This window comes from Palaemon carinicauda, chromosome 11, assembly GCF_036898095.1.
Source record: "Palaemon carinicauda isolate YSFRI2023 chromosome 11, ASM3689809v2, whole genome shotgun sequence".
NCBI lineage: Eukaryota > Metazoa > Arthropoda > Malacostraca > Decapoda > Palaemonidae > Palaemon > Palaemon carinicauda.
Window position 1 is genome coordinate 14,341,496 of NC_090735.1, and position 25,789 is coordinate 14,367,284.

The following is a 25,789-nucleotide window of genomic DNA, read 5'->3' on the forward strand; positions in this document are numbered from 1 at the left end:
AAGGAAAAGTTATGCCAGTCGATGACTATACAGTACTCTCACCAGGAATGTTACGTAAACAGCACGACTACATGACAAGTCCTTGGCATCTTTCCAGGTGCTAGGATCAGATTGACATTGGAGGAAAGAAGAATATTGGTGCCCTCCCTTTCACATTCAGTCGTCAGCAAAACTTTTCCTTCAACGGCCCACCAGCGATATTTAAGGAAAACCAATTTCCTTAGGGTCGCATTGAAGGATAGAACCGCAACAGAATTGGTACCTGACTGGAGAAAGTACCCTGGATAATGGCAGGTACCACCAAAAACTCACTCACTCAATTATAATTAACAGGAAAAACTGTATATCCTCAGCTTCTTCCATTGAAAATCCCTTGAATATGAGAATCTGCAAGTAGATATATCCAATCCAAAAGTAGAAGATTAAAAAAGCCACATTAAGAGAGCAGAGTAGCACATCTAGTACTGAACTGCAGCCTAGGACAAATTGAAAATTGCTCTACCTGGGGAGTGGATGGCACCTACCCTCCAACTGCCAGCAACTATTTTTACCTCAATAAAGGTTAAAATGATCATTCCAGCTTTGCTGATAGCATACTCCTATCAAAGGACTCTAGTATTTGTGTAGGAACAAATGCATAAGTATACTGAAAGATTTACTGCTTGTATGAAAACTTACATAAATACATAACCAAGGCACTTCCCCCAACTTTGGGGGTAGCCGACATCAACAAATGAAACAAAACATAAAAAGGGGACCTCTACTCTCTACGTTCCTCCCAGCCTGACAAGGGACTCAACCGAGTTCAGCTGGTACTGCTAGGGTGCCACAGCCCACCCTCCCCCGTTATCCACCAGATGAAGCTTCATAATGCTGAATCCCCTGCTGCTGCTACCTCCGCGGTCATCCAAGGCATCGGAGGCAGCAGCAGGGCCTACCGGAACTGCGTCACAATCGCTCGCCATTCTTTCCTATTTCTAGCACGCTCTCTTGCCTCTCTCACAACTAACCTCCTATCACCCAGAGCTTTCTTCACTCCATCCATCCATCCAAACCTTGGCCTTCCTCTTGTACTTCTCCCATCAACTCTTGCATTCATCACCTTCTTTAGCAGACAGCCATTTTCCATTCTCTCAACATGGCCAAACCACCTCAACACATTCATATCCACTCCAGCTGCTAACTCATTTCTTACACCCGTTTTCACCCTCACCACTTCGTTCTTAACCCTATCTACTCGAGATACACCAGCCATACACCTTAGACACTTCATCTCAAACACATTCAATTTCTGTCTCTCCATCACTTTCATTCCCCACAATTCCGATCCATACATCACAGTTGCTACAATCACTTTCTCATATAGAACTCGCTTTACATTCATGCCCAACCATCTATTTTTTACTACTCCCTTAACAGCCCCCAAAACTTTGCAACCTTCATTCACTCTCTGACGTACATCTGCTTCCACTCCACCATTTGCTGCGACAACAGACTCCAAGTACTTAAACTGATCCACCTCCTCAAGTAACTCTCCATTCAACATGACATTCGACCTTGCACCACCTTCCCTTCTCGTACATCTCATAACCTTACTCTTACCCACATTAACTCTCAACTTCCTCTCTCACACACCCTTCCAAATTCTGTCACTAGTTGGTCAAGCTTCTCTTCTGTGTCTGCTACCAGTACAGTATCATCCACAAACAACAACTGATTTACCTCCCATTCATGGTCATTCTCGTCTACCAGTTTTAATCCTTGTCCAAGCACTAGAGCATTCACCTCTCTCACCACTCCATCAACATACAAGTTAAACAACCACGGCGACATCACACATCCCTGTCTCAGCCCCACTCTCACCAGAAACCAATCACTCACTTCATTTCCTATTCTAACACATGCTTTACTCTGCAATAAACAAAAGCTGAATGTGAAAAATTTTACTTTACGAGAGAGAGAGAGAGAGAGAGAGAGAGAGAGAGAGAGAGAGAGAGAGAGAGAGAGAGAGAGAGAATCATGACCTCATACACAACCTTTTGGTAGTAGAATAGTAGTTTTTAACTCTTTCAACTGATATATAAAATAACTTTTTCATTGTTTTACATAAAAAAAAGAACAGTAATATTAACCTTATCGTGAAGTTCTATTCAGAATATCTTTATGAGCAATTTCTTCCCAAACAGCAACAAGACAAAACATTTGTTAATTTCAAGAAAGTGGAGCAAAATATCATTACTTAGAAATACATAAAAATTTTTTAACTATTATGATCAAGTTTGAATACATACTGCAACAAAATTCCAAATACAAATTGCAGTTTACCCTAAAACATAAAAAAAATAACTCCTACTTTCTCATTGATGAAAACATTCGTGTGGGCAAAATTTCAATACATATACAAGTGAGGTTTACAGATTACAATACGAAATCTAAAAAATATTGAATTTACCAATAACCCTTTTGCTTAAAAATAAGGTCGAAGAAACCACAGGAGTAAACATTATTTCATCTTAACCCTTTTACCCCCAAAGGACGTACTGGTACGTTTCACAAAAGCCATCCCTTTACCCTCATGGACGTACCGGTACGTCCTTGCAAAAAAAATGCTATAAAAATTATTTTTTTCATATTTTTGATAGTTTTTTGAAAAAAATTCAGGCATTTTCCAAGAGAATGAGACCAACCTGATCTCTCTATGCCAAAATTAAGGCTGTTAGAGCAATTTAAAGGAAATATACTGCAAAATGTGCTGGGAAAAAAATAACCCCTTGGGGGTTAAGGGTTGGAAATTTCCAAAGAGCCTGGGGGTAAAAGGGTTAACATTCTAAACCAATGACCAATATTTAAATAAATTTTACCATGTTAAGAGATTACCTTTCTGTTTCAAAATGCTAAGAAAGTTTTCAATGGCCTAAATATTGAGTGTAACATGCCAAGAGATTAAATTTTTTCAAATGAAATGAAACCTTTCAAATGACTAAATATTAAATGTAACATGCTAATTAGAGATTACCTTTTTGTTTCAAAATACAAAAAGCTTTCAAAGGACTGAATATTAACTGAATATCTACAATTATAGTGACAATATACTTATCTATAAGTATAAATATAAATATAATTAAATATAATTACAAAACCTATGGATATATACTGTATATATAAAAGAATTCAAAATATCTTTTGTAATAAATATATACTAACTCATTTGCTTTTTCCTAGCAATAATTCTTCATGTGTTGCATATTAAATATTTCACAATACATTAAGCAACACTGACTTCTATCATCTACACAAAACTCTACTGTTAAAAGCAAAACACATCCTGATATGAAAGGTTAACGACTATTTATTTCTAAGTTGTTTAAGATCAAAAAACTTTGATAAACAAAAACATATAAAAAGTTTCCTTAAACTTAAAGATTGGTTTGGTAAACTGATATAATGTCTGTTGTCTAGCGATCACTTCATCCATGAAATTACCTATAGTACTCAACATATCCCTAGTTTGAAAATAAATTATATTTGTTAAACTTCTTTCCAAAACAATATTCTCCCCAAAATACTTAAGTATACTTCTAGAATTCATTAGCCTTCAACTACTATAACGGTCCCTTTCCATTTCATACTACACAAGAACTAAATTCCATCTCAAATTTCACTACTGTATTTTATAATAAAAACTTACATTCTTTTTCTTGAACCTTTTAAACTTATTTTCCTTTGAATTTTCCACATATTTAATCACAACTCCAATTGGAAATGACCTCCCACTGACAAAGACTACTTTGCTCAAATAAATATTTCTTAATCAAATTTATATTACGAAGCACAGAGATCAGAAACATGGCCGATGGTACAGAAAAATGTTAAGACCTTTAAAAAATGGTTCATAATGCAAAGATTTATGAGTGGCATATGGTAAGATTATCACTTTACAAACAATAAACTGGGGGAAAACACGGCAGAGAACACAAAAGTGAGATGGTCTAGGCTTGGAATGAAAAGGGTGAGAGAGAACTTGTCATCAAAGCAGTAGATATATAAATTGTTATATAAAGATGAAGAAATAAAACCAGAAGGAAGGTCCATAAAATTCATAGAATATAAGACAAACAAAGAAATCAGGCATGTGTTTAACATGACATTACAGAACAAAGGTGATGGGGGAAAGAACGAATTTCTTAAGAGGAAAGCCAACACCTATTTGATATAAAATGTTGTTAATTTTGTTCAATTATTTCCCCGCACAATTGCAAGTCATGGCTATTGCATAAATGTATAGCTATCTGTACTATAAAAAAAAATATATCAAATTTTCAGTCTACCATTAGTGCTCATGTGAGACCTTTAGAATGTAACACAGAATCAGTAACATTACTATTAATACTATTATTATCAAAAGTATTATAGTTTTACTTTATCATTATTGGATCAAACATAAGTATAAAATTACATTACTTAAACTGTCATAACTGCACATCTAAACTATAGTCATTAAATTCCAAAAACAAAAGAAAAACAAGGTAAAAGACAGCATACATAATCAAATGTAGTTTATGACAACTTTCCAGCTAAATCATATAACTAGTAAACATGGAACAAAAAAGTCCATTTCAATCATAACTGTCTGCAAGATTTGAAATAAACTGTATTTCCTACACCGTGTTTTGATTTTTTTATTATCCTGTAGAAACGGGCGAAAGTATTTTTTGGAAGGATGAAATGCAAAGTCAACTAATGATATGTAAACCGAATGTTAAAATAAACCTGAAAATCCTAATATGAAAATTTAGTAAAGACGAACTGGAAAAAAACGGACATATCTTTAAATAGATTTTTTAAGCCACATAATATTGCTAGCTAGTGATCACACTAATTGGCAGATTTTATTCAATTTTGTCTATTAGCAATATTGAGTTATGAATTTAATTTTTTGGATAGCAATTTTCAAAGTTTATTTCTACATAAAGAGCTTGAGGGGGGGGGAGTCGGCGGTAAAAATGACAAACAATAACTGGAAACTATCAGCTCTCAACTTCTGTCGAAAGGACTGAAAACTACGAAGCTGGTGGTCACTAACTTGAAACATTATTATTCAAGATAAATATCTTGAAAGATGTCTCTTTTATAGATTCTTGAAGGGCTTAAAATTAGTCTACTTTGCATTTCAAAGTGTGTATAATGTAGTCCTATTATTATTCTCATTACTGCTACCCTAGTTGGAAAAGCAGGATGATATAAGCCCAAGGGTTCTAACATGACAAATTCGTAGATATTTTGTATTTTTCCTGACTATACAAACCTTAGATATTTAATATGGGTTATTACTTTCAGCATAGCTGAAATGACGAGCCATTAGAATTTTAACAAGGGTTTACTACCCCACCGCTAGTTAGCAGGGGGTAGGGAGGGTAGCTTGCTACCCCTTCCCCCCCTCACACACACCTGTGCTTGAGCTCACTTTGCTTAGAGGTAGGACTTGAAGGAGGATAGGGCTGGTGGGCAAGTTTGATTAAATAGCTAAGGTTTGTATAGTTAGGAAAAATACAAATTACCTACGAATTTGTCATTTGTTCCGTACCTGACATACAAAACACGCTATTTAATATGGGTGACTCACCCGTTAGGAAGGGTGGAAAGTCCCAACCAGTACTGGCTTTTGGCTTTGCCCAGGGACTCAGTATCTGAGTGTATCAGCACTGAACAATAAGGAGTCCCTGCACCTCGCTAGAACCTTGCTACACAAGGGCTGCAGCCTACATAAGCTGTGTGTAAAGGGATGAAGTGTGACTCGTTCTAGGAAGTTAACCTGTAGTCCTTTAGATGGAAACTTTAGGCTAGGACTCTCCCAATACCACCTCATAAGGGTATGGGAACGTGACAGTATTAGCTTAATACTAGGAACACAAGGAAACAAGGATTACCTGCAGTGGTTCGAGGTCAGCTGTGCAGAGAACCCAGGATGCTGCTTTCCCCAAGAGAGGGGAGGATGAAGAAAAAAATAAGGGCCAGACATACCTTTTCATTCATGCAGACTAAGACCGGGTAACAATGACCTCAACCCTCTGCTACTTGTCCATTAAGGAGCCTGAGGTTTTAAACAAGCTGTTGTGCAGCCACCACAGGGCCGATAGAGAACGTATCGAGCCTCCTGTGGGTCACGTCTTGCAGGTAGTGGGCTGTGAAGGTCGTCTGATGCTTCCACACCCCTGCTTGTAGCACCTGCGTCACTGAAAAGTTTTTCTTGAAGGCCAGGGACTTGGCTACGCCCCTGACATCATATGCTCTAGGGCGACGTGACGGAGGAGGGTCTGGATTCAGGGACAGATCCCAGACGTCATGTGCTCTAGGGCGACGTGACGGAGGAGGGTCTGGATTCAGGGACAGATGGATCACCCTACGAATCCATGCAGAGATGGTATTCTTGGTAACCCTCCTCTTAGTCCTCCCAGTGCTCACAAGCAATGCCTGCATCTGGGGACGAACTGCAGCCGTTCTTTTGAGATATAGCCTCAGACTCCTTACTGGACACAGTAGGAGATGGTCTGGGTCATCTGTTACAGAACGAAGACTCGAAATCTGGAAGGAGTCGAACCGAGGGTCTGGCACTCCCGGATTCCGAGTCTTAGCAATAAACTCAGGGACGAATCTGAACGTTACCTTCCCCCATCCCCTTGAATGAGCGATGTCATAAGAGACCATGAAGTTCACCGACTCGCTTGGCCGAGGCCAAAGCTAGTAGGAACCCGTCTTCCAAGTTAGGTGGCAATCTGAAGCCTGGCGTAATGGTTCGTAGGGAGGTCTTTTAAGAGACCTGAGAACTTAAACCACATTCCATGGAAGAGGTCTCACTTCCGACTGAGGGCAGGTAAGTTCATAACTCCGTATGAGTAGGGAAAGTTCCAGCGAGGAAAAAATGCCCACTTCTTTGAGCCTGAAGGCTAGACTTAAGGCTGAGTGATAGCCTTTCACCGCCGAGACTGAATGGCGCATTTCTTACCGCAAATACATGAAAAACTCCGCTATTGCTGGAATAGTGGCATCGAGAGGAGAGATACCCCTTCCACGACACCAATCACAGAAGACTCCCCACTTTTCCTGGTAGACAGATGCGGATGACCTTCGCAGGTGTCCAGACATCCTGACCGCAACTTGTTGCGAAAATCCTCTCTCAGCGAGGGGATGCTGGATAGTCTCCAGGTATGAAGTCGTAGCAAAGCTACGGCTTTGTGGAAGATGTTGTCATGTGGTTGCTTGAGTAGCTCGTGTCGTGGAGGGAGTTCTCTCGGAAGTTCCGTTAGGAGTTGCAGAAGGTCCAGAAACCATTCCGCGTGATGCCATAGCAGAGCTAGAAGGGTCATCGAAAGATTGATCGATATTCTGGTCTTGTTGAGCACCCTCCTCATCAGACAGAACGTGGGAAAGGCGTATACGTCGATGTTGTCCCACTGTTGTTGGAAGGCATCTTGCCAGATAGCCTTGGGATCCGGGACTGGGGAGCAATACAGCGGAAGCTCACGTTCAGCGCTGTAGCGAACAGATCCACAGTCGGGGAACCCCACAAAGTCAGGACTTTGTTGGCTACTAGATGATCCAAAGACCACTCGGTACTCACTATCTGAGATGCTCTGCTCAGACTGTCGGCGAGCACATTCCTCTTGCCTGGAATGAAGCGAGCCCATAGTGGAATCGAGTGGGCTTCGGTCCATCTCAGTATCTCTACTGCGAGATGGGATAGCTGCTTTAAAAAGGTACCTCCTTGCTTGTTGATGTAAGCCACTACTGTGTTGTCGCTCATCACCACCACAGAGTGACCTGCCAGGTATTGTTGTAACTGTTGAAGGGCCAGAAATACGGTCTTCATTTCTAGCAGATTTATATGGAGGCACTTTTCTGATTCTGACCACAGGCCTGAGGTCCTATGTTGCAGAACGTGGGGCCCCCACCCTTTCTTTGAGGCGTCCGAAAACAGCATCAAATCTGGGGGGAGGACGAGAAGATCCACTCCTCTTCGTAGGTTCTCGTCGTCAGCCACCATTGAAGGTCCATCTGTTCCGCAGGACCCATAGGGATCATGACGTCAGGGGAATCATAACCCTGATTCCACCGAGACTTGAGTCGCCATTGGAGGGATTTCATCCTGAGGCGACCATTTGGAACTAGACGAGCCAAGGATGAGAGGTAACCGAGGAGACGTAACCACGATTGAGCTGGAAGTTCTTCTCGTCTGAGGAAAGGACTTGCGACCCTCCTCGGCCTTGCTATACTGTCGTTTGATGGGAAGGCTTTGTGGAGATTGGTGCTTATGATCATGCCTAGATATACCAGTCTATGAGTGGGAAGCAGAGAGGACTTCTCGAGATTTACCAGATCCCCAGATCTTGGCAAAGTCCCAGAAGTTTGTCTCGGTGTCAAAGAAGGGTTGACTCCGAGTCTGCTAGGATCAGCCAGTTGTCCAGATAATGGAGGAGACGGATGCCGATCCTGTGTGCCCACGACGATATTAGGGTGAAAACACTGGTGAAAACCTGTGGTGCTGTGGAAAGACCAAAACACAGCACCTTGAACTGGTACACCTTGTTGTCTGGGCTGAATCTTAAGTACTTCCTTGAAGACGGATGGACTGGGATCTGGAAGTACGCGTCCTTCAGGTCCAGTGTACACATGAAGTCTTGCGGTCTCACTGCAAGTCTGACCGTGTCTGTGGTCTCCATGCTGAACGGAGTTTGCTTGACAAACCTGTTCAGAGCTGAGAGGTCGATGACTGGTCTCCAGCCTCCAGATGCCTTCTTTACAAGAAAGAGTCGACTGTAGAAGCCTGGGGACCCGTCTACAACCTCCTGGAGGGGCGTCCTTCTTCAACATGGTCTGGACTTCTGCTCGAAGGGCTTGCCCCCTTGCCAATCCCATGGCAAGGGAGCTCAACGACACTGGATCCGTTGTCAGGGGAGGTAGAGATGTTGTGAACGGGACGCGATATCCTTGACTGATTACGGAAATCGTTCAGGAATCAGCCCCGAGTTGCTGCCACCCTCTAGCGCAACTTTGTAGGCATCCCCCCACTGGTGGACATGCAGGGGGACTGCCAATCCTAGCGTTTGCGGCCTCGGCCGCTCTCTCTAGGATTCTTTCCTCCCCTGGAGGACTTTTTGCATTTCTTGTCCTTGACAGGAAAGGGCTTAGACACCGTCGTCTTCGCTGCAGCTGCCGGTTTCGTGGTCTTGGTTGGACGTGGTTGCTGGGGTGCTGGAGGTTTATAGGGCCTCGATGTTAGAGTCCCATGTAGGAGAGTGTCCTGGTTGGACTTCCTCCACCTCTCAGCCGCCTGTTCCACGTCCTTAGGCTCGAACAAGTTCTTCCCCATAACGGAAGAATGTCTGACCCTGCTGATCTCGGTACTGGGGACCTTTTGATGGAATCTCTCAGACACCACATCTCGACGTTTCAAGATGGTATTAGGCCAAATGTTTGAGACTTGGTGGGCTAGAAACTCGATCGTACGAGTGCCCGAGAGTAAAAAGGTCTCCATGGCCTTCCTGGTACTTTCTTTGGACAAGTCCTCTGAACGTAAAAGGATGACCCTAGCCAGATGTCCAGCCACGATGTTGCCTGCATGACACACTTCGCTCCCTTCTCCTGGCTATGGATCTCCGTCGCCGAGAACGAGACCTGTCGGTTGGAGAGTGACTCAAGAGGGACTCCCCTGGTAAGCTCTTCCAAAGAGTGGTGTAGGGGAAGAGCTTAACAAGTCTCCTCAACGATATCAAAGTACCTCCTCTGGACACAAGGAGGTGGGAGGAGTTTGTTGCCAGCGCTGGATCGGCTGGGGGAGGCAAGCTCGGAGAGCTGGGCTTTGACCTTGTCTCTGGCACTCTTAACCCCTTGAGACCAGGGCAAAGCCGCACTAACCTTTAGGGTTTTTGAGTCCCAAAGACTCGGTCCAAGACCGTGTCTTTGCCCTCACGAGGAGGATCTCTGGATCCGCAAACCCATTGAGATTCCTCATAAGGGTCAGAACCTGCCAGAACGCATGCTCTGACTCCTGCAGCTCTCCTCATGAAGGGCTAGCAGCGAAGTCTCCTGTCCCCATAGGCTCTTCTTGGGGGGACTCGTGGACGTTCTCCAAGTGCTTGGCTGGGTCCGGTCTAAGCCTTGAAGATGACTTCGGCACAGTCTTGGAGTCCTTCGACTCCCTCCTGGGAAGGATACAGGACTCCAACAACGATGGTGGGAGGCTCTTCTCCACCCATACCCGAGAAGACTTTCCAGCGCGAGGTGGGATTTCCCTCATTGGTGCGAAGGGGAAACGCCTCACCTCGCGTAACTCCCCTGAGGACGGAAAATCTTCGTCCAAAGGGGAAGGAGTGAAAGTCTGGGGGGGGGGTGAGGAGGCCTTCAAGGACTTACGAGGAGTCGGCTTCGCCCTTGGAGAAGTTACCACGTTCGACACTCCTCTCTTCCTCTTCAGGGGAGTAGAAGCTGCCAATGATTTGTGGCCCAACTCAGAGAGAACAGGCTTAAAAGCCTGCGTGACGCTCTGACCAGGGACCCAAACCAAGGCTGCTGATTGACAGCTGTGCTGTCAGAAACTCCCTCTGGAGGGAAGGGGATCGACCAATCCCTAGGAGGAGTTACCAAAGGGGGGTTCGCCTGAAAAGATGAAGGAGAATTAAAGTCCCTGGACCTATCCGGAATCTTCCCAACTGCGCCCAGATCAGAAGATCGTGGGCGTGCAGGAGATCGTTGGCGCGCAGGAGAACGAAGGCGCGCAGGAGAACAAAGGCGAGCATGGCGCACTTTAACAGGAGCTGCTTCTGCTGATGAATGCTTGTGCGCAGGTGAGCGTTGGCACGCAGGAGAGACCTGGCGCGTAAGGGACGTATGCACTAACTTGCGCATACGCCCTTGATACCCCGAAGGGACCGTTGCCTGTTTTACAACGGGATGCGTTGGCGCCCACAGCGCGTCAGCAGCCAGGAACGGCGACGGCAGGTCAGCAGGTCTGACGGGTGGAAGGTCGGCGTGTCCTTTGTAAGGACGACCTTCCACCGAAGGAGATCGCGAACAATCTGCAGAGAGGTCCAGGGTTGTAGCTGGGAGAGTCGGAGAACGATGGCGAGGTTCCTCTGCGGCGGACTGCGGTGACAATGAACCGAAGAGGCGCCTCCCAACACCCTTGTGAGGTGAAGGAAGGCCTCTACAGCGAAGAAGAAGGCGGGCTTTACGACTTATACGCCCTCTGGGGGCCATGGGGTCAGCGGGCCGACCATCAGCAGTCCTCCGAAGAGGAGTCTCTGTCAGTGAACTCCCCCGAGGGGGAGAATCACCGGCAGGAGAGACCGTTGGACTTAGTTCCTCCCTCGAAGGATGTACAGAGGGAGGAACTAAGCTTTCAGCTACAGCAGGATCATCACGGGCAGAGGTTTGAAATAACTCACCGGAAGCCTCTGCCACAACAACGTCGACGATAGACAGAGGATCAACTTCTGCTAAAGTCGGCGATTGTTTGACAGCAGCCCCCAACCAGATCATGTCAAACAAGGCTTCCTTGGAGGGCAAACCCTCAATCCCCAAGGAAGCCCAAAGCTGAAACAAATCATCATTAGTTACAGGAATATTTAAATCCTCCCCCAGAGGAGGAGGAGGAGCTGCCTCGCTATAGGAGGCAACTCCCCCTCCCAAAACCCGAGATTGGGCAACAGAACTATGGCCTACGCTACCACTTAAGTTTCTCGGAAAAAAAACGATCGAGTGGGAGCTTCGGAGGAGGTTTGGGCCATGGAAGAAGAACCCTTGGGATTTTCTCCTTTCAAAGAAACCTTCGAAGGAGAAATATCCCGCCTGGACTACTTCTGCCGACGCCGAGGAAACCTCTCCCACTGGGAGGTAGACCACTCCCTACATACTTTATTTATATCACACAGCTGGCCCCTACAATACGAACAAAGGGTGTGAGGGTCAGCATCGACCGCCAACATAAACGTGCCACAAGGGTGGTCTAGTAATCCAGGACACTTTCGCATAGCAGAGGCCAACTTCACACACACCTGTCAAAGGAAAAGCAAAAAGCATTAAATGGCTGTCAACGAAGGCGAGGGTGAAAGCGGACACATCTGACTACCGCCCGAGCCGAGAGCAAAGTGAGCTCAAGCACAGGTGTGTGTGAGGGGGGTAGCAAGCTACCCTCCCTACCCCCCGCTAACTAGCGGTGGGGTAGTAAACCCTCGTTAAAACTCTAATGGCTCGTCATTTCAGCTACGCCGAAAGTAATAACCCTAAATAGCGTGGTTTGTATTTCAGTTACGGAACAAATCTCTTTTATAGATTCTTGAATGCCTTAAAATTAGTCGACTTTGCATTTTAAAATGTATATAATGTAGTCCTATTATTCTTATTATTACTTGCTACCCTAGTTGGAAAAGCAAGATGATATAAGCCCAAGGGGTCTAACAGGGAAAATAGCCCAGTGAGGAAAGGAAATAAGGAAAACTACAAGAGACATTTAAGAATAACAAAAATAAATGTTTCATATATAAACTATAAAACTTGGAAATAAAGAGGATAAAAATTTCAAAATAACAAGAGGAGCTGAAACAAGATAGAATAGTGTAGCTGAGTGTACCCTTAAGCATGAGATCTCTAATCTAAGACAGCGGAAGACACTGGTACAGAGCCTATGTCACTACCCAAAACTAGAGAACAATGCTGTATAGAGAAAAAAATTGTTAGTTGCATGATAAAGAGATAAAAGAAATCTTATATCTATGTGGCATGATTGCAATCCTACAGAAATACATAAATTGAAAAATCATGAAATAATTGTACCCCTAAAATTAAAATAAAATATCATTGGTCACAAGGTGGCACTTTGCATTTCTTCCCTAACCACCACTAAACATGTGTGACTTATAAATGAAGACGCTTTTGGTGCTTCAGAAAATCTTGGAAGAACTTAAACTTCAAGAAGCAGATCTTGTATTCTATTGTCTTGCAACAAAACTGGTTGACAATTGAGCAGACTTTTCGACAAAATTTTTGTCACATAATTCGTCGACGAACTTGAAAGAACATTTCTTGGCTCAAAACTTTTCCCCTGATTTGCTGGCTTGGCCCTGTCACCTGAAAATTGCATTGGAATGAATTTAGATGTACTAAATTACAGCAATGATAACGTAATCAGATGTCAATTATTTTAAAACATATCTAGACATTCATAAGTGATGGCCCAATACATTTTCTCCCACATAAGGGGTTTGTAAGACAGAAAAGTTCCAACTAATATCATATTATGGTAATCCTACTGTAATTAGGATACCCTTAACAATTTAAAAGTCAATCTTAGGCATTTAAAAGTGCTGTATCCAATACTTTTTACCCATAAAAAAGTTTTTAAGGCTAAAAAGTTCTCGCTAATATCACATTAATCGTTAAGGTTAGTGCTTTCAACACCCAAACTTTGAGGCTAAAACTGAAAAAGGTTTGTTCAAGTCTTATAAGACAATAATGCTGTGATCGTTAAGTTGATATAGAAATGGAGTTTAACTTCGCTTACACAATGCTAAGTTTAAATTTGATAACTTCATGAGAATAAGATTGAAAAGAATACTGTTTACATTCAAGTCCTGCCAAGGGCACTGGTAGATGAACTCATGAGACAGTCAAGGCCCAAAAGCAAGGACCAATTCTTGAATTGATTACAAGAATTTTGGATATAAGGCTCAAGCAATGGGGCCTGGGAGTCCATTCATCACCCATATATAGGTGAAGATTAAAAAGAAAGCGCAGCTAGTGGCCAAAAAAGATACTGTACACCACCAAGTAATGCACTGATGGTGCTACTCCATTTATGAGAGATTCAATTATTTGGATATCCTTTCATTTTCATATGGAGTTTCAAATCCCATTTAAAAAAATCCTATCACATGCAAAACTCAGGTACATTTTCCATATTACCTTTTATCACATTGTTAAGTTAGTTTCCAGTGCTCTGTTCTAGCGAAGTCTCATACACCATTGCGTTGTTGCTATAAAGGTCACCTAGAAGAAAAACAAATACATTATCAATAACGTTTACTTAGTTATGGATAAACTAATTAAAAATTTACCTGTGTAAATAAATGATGCAAACAGATTTACTTAGGTGTTGATATACCATGACAGGAGTAGCCTACACTGTGCAACATGTATAGATCTTTATTGGGTCTTGAAATGATTGCTAATTCTGTTGGGTGTTATAGTACACAGGATGAATTTAATACTAGTATGAACCTTCATTGGTGTCGGCTATTTTTGGAGATTTAATTTCTACGTGCTAGAATGTTTTATGCATTTAGAACCGCAGAGCGGATCAGTTAGAAATTTGACAGACATTTTCTTAGCTGGGTAAAACAATTTTGTGAATTTTACATTAAAAGAGTCCTGAATAGTATTAAACAATGCTAAATTGATATAAAGTTGGTCATGTGTCCTATCAAAAGTAGTCACTTCATTATTGTTTGTTACCATGGATTACATACCCTATACACACCAAGGCCTCATTTAGCGTAAGGGCATTATAAAAAATCAAAATATAAACTTGACATAGGTCTGCAGAGAACCCCATGAAGGGAAAATCAAATGTACGATAAAAGATTACCATTAAATGTCTCTGTGATACTTGCCTTTAACATATTGGATGCATGTAGAAAGCTATTTTCTCTTCTCTCATCAGGTGTCTCTTCTGCTCAAAATGTCTCTCTCTCTTATTGGAGAAACCCTAGGGTAGGTCGAATGGTGCTCAAATTCTTTAGACATTTTTCCTTTCGAAGCGACAATGTATGCCATTATCTGCAAAAAGATATTCCATAAGTATATACACGTAATGTAATAGCTACAATATCTAAATTCCTTTCTTAAAACTGTACCCACAGATATACCTACCTAAGTCCATATAAATACAAATATATAGAATGGAAATCAACCCTTTTTCTTTGATCCAAAAATCTCTTGCACAGCAAATTATAAATTCTCTACAAAATTGACATTTGAACCCTATCAAACACACCATCCTGAAACACGTTCATCTTCAACTGATTAAGTTTAGGCAGTTTTTTAATATCCGTTCTCTCCGTTAGTGTCTCTCAAAGAATTTATACTAAGTGGCCTCCCCCAGTGTAATTTAGATATCAATAGTTAGTCTCCATAAATGACAATAAAATAAATATAATTTCAAAAGTAACTTATACTTTTCCTGGCTATGCAAACACCAGTCTTTAAAATAAGGAATGTCTTCATGGTACTTGAAAAACTCTTGAATTCATTAATGAGGTAATTAATGACAGGTGGACCTTGTTAACATCATGTGATGTTTGCGGGTGAATAGTTCTACCCACGTGCCAGTCAGACAACTTCTGACCTTCAACTCAGGACTGTGAGGGGTGGTTGAGATAAAAAGTTAAACTTAAAGACTCAGCTTTTTATAGCTAGGAAAAATAATACTTTCTTTCAAAATTTCTTTGCTCCTATGCATATACAAACCATTTGTCTTTTAAACAAGACATTTTGGTAATTAGTGGACAGGAAGTTCCTCCTAGAACTGAACTGACAGGTTCTTTTTCCTCCCTGGGAGTGTCAGTCTGCTTGGTCTCGTATGGGAGAAAAGGAGAGGACTCCAACTCGCTATCAGTAAATCACAAGGAATCCCTTCCCCAAAAGAGGATAGCAGTCTGGGATGATATACCTGGCATATGATGTTCAATAGGTTGGTATACAATCAACCATCCTCCTCCTCATTAAGGAGGGACGGGGGAGATAGATTCTAAAGAGTAGAGCTCGGAAGGAAGCATAGCACACCAGCATTGTCAGATCAAGCGAGTAACGGTTTGACAGTTTCATGACCAAGATAGAGGAAGGAGAGATTAAGACCAGATGGTCATTCTACTTTAGATCTCAGATTCACAACTATGCAATACCACAGAGAACATGCTTCTTGTCTCGTGAGGGACCTAGAAACCACACTGGTTACTCCAACAGGAACTACAAAACTAGGGAACAATATTACAGTGGAAGTTAAGACACTCACTGGGGATTACAACAAAGATGCTGGGTTTACAGCAGGAAGGAACCATGAAACCGGTCACACTTAGGAAGCACTGCGAAAGCAGCTGCCTGCTTCCTGACACACAGTACAAGTACTTGGTCGTACTCTTGCACGAGACCTTAAACGGGCAGAGCCCTTCATTTCTGCCTGCAGTGCATATGCTCATTCTCTTAAAGAACAAGAGCGGCTGTACCACAAAAAGAAGTGTACACTTAAAGATATGAATGTTCCTTGTACGTACCATCTCACCCCGTGAATGAATCGAGAACATACTGGGATTCTCTCCCCAAGAAAACGTACCCAGTACTGTACTCAAAGAAAAGGATTAAAACAGCCGGACGTGGATGCCGAGAAATACTTCTGTACTCTTTGGCGGCTGAGGACAAAGCAAGTGTTTCTTTATGCGAACGGCAACAATGCTTACCTCATCAAAAGTTCAAGTGGCCGTTCCCGGTTCGCTTACGTTACAGTGGAATTATTGAAGGACTATATTTTGTATTTGTGTAGGAATGAACTACAGCAAAGACTAACAAGTAAAGAAATAAATGAGAGGGTTAAGTAAATAAACAATGAAATGGAACCTTTCCTTGCCTGATTAATCCTAATCTTATGTTAATATGTATATAAATGCCCAAAATTTCTAGTAAAAATAAATTTCAACTGACTACCTACAAACATATATGTCCTCAAATGGATATACAAGTATATATTTTTTTAAACATTCACTAAAACTCTAATTTCTCACCTAATCGAAAAATAACTCTACGCTGGTGGTGGAACCTTAGTTGAACTTAATCAATATGAGTCTGGAATAATGAATCAACCATTTCCACACAATTTCTTTGACAACCTTTCTCGTAACTTATGAAAAATTTTCACAGTCACACTATTAAAACTATATATGTACCCTCATTACGGAAAATTTAACAGAAAAATTCAACAATTATCAATTAATTACTGAATAAACCCATTTTACTGAAATTTTTTGATAAGGAAGAAGCCAAAACAACCATGCATTTGCATCAATGTTCTGAAAAGCATATACAAAAACTAACGAATTGGAAAAACACAAAAATACATACGGTTCATGTGATTGGTGTGAAATTAATATACCATAATTATCAATAATCTACAAGTCAGTCAAAAGGGCTTTACTGCCATGTGGCTCGCTTCACTTGCAAATTTACATTTTGACGGGAATGTACCAATCAGGCAAGATGATATGGATATGCTGCGCACACCAACTTTGTGGGTCGCTAATATTTTTTGGTTAATATTCAATACAGTATATTAGCTTATAGCAAAACTGGAATTAGCTATAAGATATGGACATGTGCTACCTAGTTTGGTATTTTTCTTAGTACATTAGGATTAACGAGAGCTGCGACATAACTTGTCGATCAATTGAAATGTGAACGCTATTTTGGAGTCTAAGTCAATTGCTTTCGACTGGAAGACCGATTGTGGGTTACTTTGCACACATTATTATTATTATTATTAAATGCTAAGTTACAACCCTAGTTGGAAAAGCAGGATGCTATAAGCCCAGAAGCTCCAACGGGGAAAACAGCTCAGTGAGGAAAGTAAATAAAGAAAAATAAAATATTTTAAATATAGTAACATTAAAATAAATCTTTCATATGCAAACTTTAAAAACTTTAATAGAACAAGAGGAAGATAAATAAGATAGAATAGTGCCCGAGTTTACCCCCAAGCGAGATACCTCTAACCCAAGACAGTGGAAGAACATGGTACAGAGGCTATGGCACTACCCAAGGCTAGAGAACAATGGTTTGATTTTGGATTGTCCTTGTATATGCTTTAGACACCTTGTTTTTATACATATTTTTTTGCCTTTTTGAACCACTCAAGAGCTACAAAATATTTATGCTCAAGTTACCAGAGGTAATTTTACAAGAGCCTTTTATCCCCTTCTGCTTCAGACCCTATTATGACTATAGTCAATTTATTTTAACGAGGCATATTTGCACCGACTCGCAGGGGTGCCCTTTTAGCTCGGAAAAGTTTTCTGACAGCCGATTGGTCGGAAGTATTCGGACAAAAATAGTTCCGACCAATCAGCTATTAAGAAAATTTTCCGGGCCAAATGTTGGTGCAAATCTGCCTCATTAAAAAAAATTCACTATACAGTAGTCAGAAGATATAGCATAGTGGAGTTCAATCAATTTATAAATTGAATGTAAATTCACCTACTCTGGTCATTGATTCTATCAAAAAGGGTCTATGCTCAGTGAGCAATGGAGGAGCATAAACCATTTAGAAATTAGTGCTCAGGGAAAAAAGATACTTCACACAACGCTGCTCGAGAGAGAAAACGGTGTACGAGAGAGGTACTGTACTTCTGCCGTCATTAGTCTGTAGGCGTTTCACTAATTTTGGCATTAAATTTCTATTTTTGTTATTTTTGTTGTTTTTTTGAGTTTCGCTATTATCATCTTTAAAACATTGGTTTTTATTTGAATCCACCAAAAACCCGGATTCCCACCTGGGGAACCTGATTGAAGGTGGTCCACAGAAAACAATAATTTCCAATAATATAATAACACACTAACAGAAAAATGGGATTTTTCATGCAAAAAAAAACCTGGGTGTAGTCCACTGAAATGCTACCAAAATAATAGCAGAGCCAAACCGCAGACATATGATAGGACGCATGGAAAAATAAAGTGGTGGGCATCGCTAATACGGAGAGGGCCAAATATGGATGCTGCAATCTGAGTTAGGTTAGGTTGGAGTACCTTAGCGTAGCTCATATCCCTTCAATTTCCTTTCAAGTCATGTCCAACGGCCATGAATAATCAGTCGCCAAAAAACCATATAGGCTACAAAAGTATTGAAACTCTGCTTTCCCTTGCCACTAACAGAGACCAGTCAGCAAATACATATTCATACCTGTATCTATTTAAAAGTCAATAATTTTTCCAGCAATTGAGCAGTAGAAATAAATCGTTGAGAAGAGCATGAGTTGGACAAAAATACTATAGGAAAACAATTATATACCGTTTCCCCAGTATGTTTTCCCCACCCAAAAGCCCCGAGTTCCCACTGGGGGTCCCCCATTATCGTAGGATATAGATGTATATATATTCCTGAAACTATTCATTTGCAACGGAAACGAGTGTCATTTTTTAAGAGACCGTATTTTTTTCTGTAAGAAACAGTAGTTTTTTTTCCTAGGTTACATTACCATGGAATAATATACAAAATTACCAAAAATACTTGCTTAGCCCAGTCAAAGTAATGTTGATCCTCAAGTTACGATTTCAAGAAATCCCCCCCCCCCCCCACACACACACACACACAAAGGCTTTAACAGCAGACAGCAGCATCACAAAATCAACTCCATATATTTTTGACAAAACAATTTATGGGGCACGGAAAATATATCGGTAAGGACCGTAATTTTTTCTATAAGAAAAAGTAGTTTTTATACTAGGTTACATTGCCCTGTAATACACTACAATAATACCTATATATATATATATATATATATATATATATATATATATATATATATATATATATATATATATATATATATATATATATATATATATATATATATATATATATATATATATATATATATATATAATATTGGTATTTTAACACTACAATTTCAGGGGCACAATATATCTGTCCCTACTAAAGGATTTATTACTGTACCTTTAAGCCTGAAGTACACTGTAGAATGAGTCTTTAGGCATGACAGGAAAATAGCTAACATTATATATAAATTATTCTCCACAACCATAAACACAACCTAAGGTTATAAACCTTCATATTCGGTACTAAATAATCACGAGGTTATAACCAAGAATTTCACGAAGAAAATTACAACCTTCGAGGTAAGAATCAACAATGTATCTTCTCATTTCTTCTATACTCGAAAACGTTTAGTGCAAAATATGAATTATAATAATACAGAAATTTTATGTACACATACCATTGTATTCGGTCTTGAATAAATAGCAATGAACCTTAATCATCATCAGAAAATATATATGTAAATTGTCTACCATGATGGCCGCCATTGGCCAGGACAAAACACAGGTCTGACAAACAATAATTTTGCGATTTATAAGTAATCAACAGCAAATATGTCATATTTTGAGTGCAATGCATGAACAAAAGTAATGATGTTCATTAACAGAACTGCAGAAACAACTGAACTTACGTGGAAATACGTATGAAATATGGAAAATGGCGCAGGTCAATGAACGTTCACCAGATAATGGACAAGAAATAAATGACGAGTGACGACTGACATATGCTGTAGCGATGTTACTGAAGGAATGATGTCTGCCAGATGTACAAGAATAGCATTGTTGTTTTATTCATCATCTTAATATGCACAACTTTGAATATAAATACTTCATTTAATTTTATTATCAATATATTTTAGATTAAAACAAGCATAAACATTTCTCTCTGCATTAGGTTTAAAGCGTGATAATTAAGTAAAAGTGGTCAAAGGTACTAGGAACTTGTGGCAGCTTTTTCAAAGTTGAATTTTCCGGTGAATAATAAGGTTTTATTCATATTTTCAAAGAAACTACGGAATTAATTTTAATTTCTATATGTAATTTGGATAAATGAATAATTAGACACAATTTTCACAGAATATTAAGAGTAACAGCGCCTAAAATAGACATATAAAAATCGATTTAAAATATCTTTTAGCAAAACTATACGTCGACATATTTTTCAATAAAGAATATATTGTCTTAAGATTATATTTACTATTAACAAATAATATTATTGGTAGATATAAAGTAAATGTAAACAAAACTCTTTTTTTCTATTAAACAATATAAGATATAACTTGATATATTACATAAAATCAAGAAATCTTGAAGGGGTTTTTGTTAACAAGATTTGGTAATACAAAAAGGTGTGCCATTTAAAATGGAATATTTTAAAACCACGAAACAAGATATTGAAATAAATAAAGGCTTTTGGATTATACAATAACTTTATTCTATGAATAGAATGTTTATTGATCATTATAATAAGCAGATAGCTATTCGGAAAAGGCCTTAAAGCGTAGATGACAGAAAAGGGGGCGTGCCCCATCCAGTGACTGACAGCCATAGAGAAGCTGACATATATAAACAATACATTCAATTGTTTCTTTGCTTATAAACCTTCATTTGTGTACATTTATGCATCAAAATATTCATATATATCAAATTGCTCTTATATATGCTAAAAGTGTATTAAAAGTGGGAAAATATGATAACTAAATTATCATTAGAAAAGTATTAACTGAAAACTTTAAATGTAAACAATGAAGGAAATCGAAAAATCTAACCAACTTGTGGATATTTTTATAGTTTAAATGTATCAAAAGAAAGAAGATAAATCTATATATAATTTCCACATAAGAGTAGTTGCCAATATCAGCTAAAACTGATAAAAATAATCTAGTTAAAAACCTTTACTAGCAACGTAGTTAGGAAGTTTATCTTAGAATAAAACTATTGTTATATTTTCAATCAAAACTTTAAAAATTAATAAACTTCTGCAAAGTCGAAATAATTTATATATTTAATAATATAAACAAAATTTTATTGAATTTAATACACTATATAACTAGAAAATAATGACTTTTGATAGGGTTTTGGGTAAATATTATTGGTAAAACAAAAGAGCGGACAATACAAATATAGAGATTTTCGAAGCTGTGGAATGCAGACAGAATAAATAAAAGAAATTTATTAAAAAAAAAGGGCTATAATTCTATTTCAATCAATGAAAGCTAGGAAATATAGTTATTTATTCGAGAAAGCCATAAACTACAACTGAAAATATAAGAGGAACGGCCTTTCTAATGGAGAAGACACTATTTTAAATGCCAACTGCAAAATTACTGATTTACTATTATTATCATCATTACTAGCTAAACTACATCCTTAATTGAAAAAGGATGCTATAACCCCAAGGGCTCCAACAGGGAAAATAGTCCTATGAGGAAAGGAAATTAGGAAACGGATAGAATAGTGTGCTAGAGTATACTTGTATACTTTATTTTATGTCTCTCATTTCTTTTAATTTCGATACTCTGTCACTTTTAATGACTAAATTGGTAAGAAAGGATATCTTAGAATAAAAATTTAAAGAATAATGATACCTATTCTTTTTTTCCACCATTATCCATACATTAAAAGGTCGGTTGTCAGATGCGCCTTCTCCAATGCCTTCCATTAAAGGCATCCTACTCTACGAAACCTTTTCTCTCCATATCATCCTTCACCTAATCACCCCATCTAATCCTCTCCTCCCTCTTGATCTTCTCCCCATAACAGACTCCTCCCAAGCCCTCCTCACTCCCTCCCCACCATCAACAATGCCCACATCAGTAACTGGACAAAATCCCCACAGAGAAAATCCCACAAGATACAGTCCCACAGGACATAATTCCACAATGTGAAAAGTGGACAATATCATACGGCATGGCAAGGTAATGTTTTTAGTATTTTATTTATTTATAATTTAACAGTTCCTATCAATGAGTCACTCAATGTTGACGTAATAATTGCACAGCCTATCTCCCACTCACATGATTTATTCCAGTTATTTTATCCATATTTGACAACTAGAACATTATTTTTTGTTTTTGCTCACTTTTCATGATCTTGATCTTCACAAAGCTGAACTATTCTTCCTGCTTGTTCATAGGCTGTTTATTTTTATATTTTACCTCTATAAACCACTTGAGACATAAAAAAAAAAAAAAACTATTTCGAAACATTATATAATAACAAGACTTCGATAATATCGATTTAACAATAAACACAAACTATGCAGCATGATACGCAAAATACATAAGAATGTATATGACAAACTTATGTTGTAGGTCCTGTAGTGAGTAGGGTTCCCCTGCATGATAGGACAAGGAAAGCATCCTTTAAAGTTGAGTAATATGCTGCAAAGAGCACCGAAATAAAAACATTGACGTAATCGAATCTTTGATGGAAGACCTTTCATGATGAACAGACACCACAATTTACCAAAAGGGCAACTAAGTAATTGCAAAACATAATAAACAGAGGAACAAGACTAATAAAACGTGTCCCACATAGAGAAAGGATCATTCCTACACTAATTGAATTACGCTGGTTACTTACTTTACTTTACTTTGATGGCTGCTTTTCTGGTCCCATACAGCAGGGGAACCCCAGTCTCTACTGGACCTCCACTGTCGTTTTACTTTGTTCGTTCAGAGTATTTTAACGTTTCATATCGCGTATTGTTCATTTAGTTTTAAAGCAAGAATTGAGTTTAGAATATGTACAATAACCCATCAAATTACCAGAACCTCGTGTCCAATATATCTAAAAGAATTACTACATATTGTGTAGCCAACAATTCGTGTTGACACGAGAATAGTCACAAATGGTTTCAAATTATTGGAACCTGGATACATGTCTACTGTAGGCTCTTGAGCCTTTAAATATGCGGCCCCGGGACTATATAATAAGCTCCCCCTAGTCATCTGAAAGACTGAATATATTAAGGCTTTCAAGAGGAAACTGAAGACTTTCTTGTTCTCTAAGTGCTTCGATGGTTTAGATTTGACAATAAACGAGTGATATGCGGTGTGAAATGCTGAATGCCTTGGTATGCATATGATAAAATGACTATGAAGGTTAGGTAGAGAGTAAGGTTCCTCTACTGTATAGGGCCAGAGAAGCAGCCCTTAAAGTAAGTTAAGTAAACGATATAAAATGATATAACTCCGGATTAAGATCTATCTAGCTAACATTTTCATCAATATAGGATTTACCTTTTTTATATTTAGGTCGAAACTGGCGAATAAGGCAATATACCTATTGAAAAACCTATCAAATTTTGAGTTATAAATTATTATATGAATATCGGGCATTATAATGTATAGAGAGTCTATTCAAAATTCAAATCACACTGAACAACATCTTCGTAAATTATAACGAATAAAGACACACCCAGAAAACCTTCAAAGTGTAGGTTTCCCCTGCTGTATAGGACCAGAAAAAGCAGCCATTAAAGTAAACGTAAAGTATCTTGGAATATATAGCTCGATACGTAAGCTTTTCGAAACAACACAATCAAATGCTTTTAAGATATTGATTATCAAACTTGACTTTTGAATTAAAATTGTATCCCCGAGATTGTAAGAATACCAAACTTAAAATAGCTGGTAATTACCTTAAATGTTTCTTCTTAAAATAGGCACTAGCTACACAACACGTCTTCTCAAAATGATGTCTTTAGCTTCAATGACTCCTCGGTAGCTCAAGCAAAGAAGTCCTTCAACCAACCAGCGACCTCCACCACACCTAACAATTGTATCGCCTCTTTTCATTGGCGTTTTCAGCTACCAGCTTTGTAAAAAGATCTCCCATTGGTTGGTTGGACTCAAGGTCTTTAAAAAAGCATTCTCAAAAGTACAGGTATAGGATAGAAACAAATGTTTTTACGTTGCCAAACGTCACTTCATGAACACAACTCACAGTTTTTTACATTAGTTTATGCTCTATAAAAAGAAAACGTTATTATGTTAAAAGAAAACGATACATTTTAAATGAGAAACTTAGGTATATTACTTAACAATACAATGATTATCGCAAGACAATTTAATTTTACGATTATCTTAGCAAGTATTTTTAATCTATTTCTTTAGAAATATTATTTTGATATATTTATAAAGCTTTAAGATATGATTATAACTAGAATTAACTCAGGATAAAAGAAATATATCGACATAGACACTGACATTAAACGATTTCATATAGCCAACATTTTTTTTTTTTTTTCGGATTTGGGTCATATGACACAGCGCTGGGAGGCCATTCAGAGTTAAGATACAACCAAGGGTGTCATTTAAATACACACTGCATGCCATCAGAGGTGTACTATTGGCAATAGCTCCGTAAAGAGAGTAATATTTTCTAGCTCTACTTGTATTCTTATCAGCCCTTGCCTAGTGTGTCTTGCGAATTAAGTTTATTTTATATACCAGGAATAATTGTTTATATATTGCATTCTTTATTGTACCTATGATCATTAATTTAATTAGATTATTAAAGCTAGCAATAATTCTGTTCCTAATGCAATGTATATTAAAGTCATAGTCAATGGTAGGAATTAAAAGCATGAATTCTTAATAAAATTCCATTCATATAAATAATGGTACACAAGTATTGTAACGATGGATGTTTTATAGATAATTTGAACCATTCTTTATGAAAGACTTTCATCAAAACCCATACTAGGCTACATTATGCCTGAAATATTTTAAAAGACAGACCACAGTAAACATGCTAGAAAAAAAGGAGTTTTGTTTTTCTTAGATTAATGTAAACTATAATTCTTCATCCAATTTAATTTTGCAAGTTACTTATAAGGATCTAAATTATACATTAATTCAGATCCATACATCTAATATGACACTAATAGACTTTTCTCTCTGCTCTCAGAGTTTTTAAATAAATACACAGCTTATCGTAGCATGGAACACTGTCTAAGCTACGGTTTTAAAACCAAGTTCAGCATCATTCTTGGTTGAATAAGATTCTTACATATATATCGCTAACCCACGTGATTTTAATTAATGTAAATATCACCTACAATGGCATTTAATATTGAATGTATATGCACTGTTAATTCATTTATGATAAAATGCTTTGGGATGGGCAAAGATTC

General features: G+C 38.8%; 1 long non-coding RNA gene across 2 annotated transcripts; it reads right to left on the reverse strand.

The window, feature by feature from the left end:
* Positions 1-12,432: 12,432 nt before the first annotated feature.
* On the reverse strand, positions 12,433-20,363 carry LOC137649622 (uncharacterized). Of its 2 annotated transcripts, none has more exons than XR_011045792.1 (4): positions 20,280-20,363; positions 14,664-14,829; positions 13,957-14,040; positions 12,433-13,122 (listed from the first exon to the last, which is right to left on the reverse strand). It is a non-coding gene; the product is annotated as an uncharacterized lncRNA (long non-coding RNA). The 2 variants fall into 2 exon arrangements; XR_011045791.1 differs by having other exon boundaries at positions 14,639-14,829.
* Positions 20,364-25,789: the final 5,426 nt, after the last annotated feature.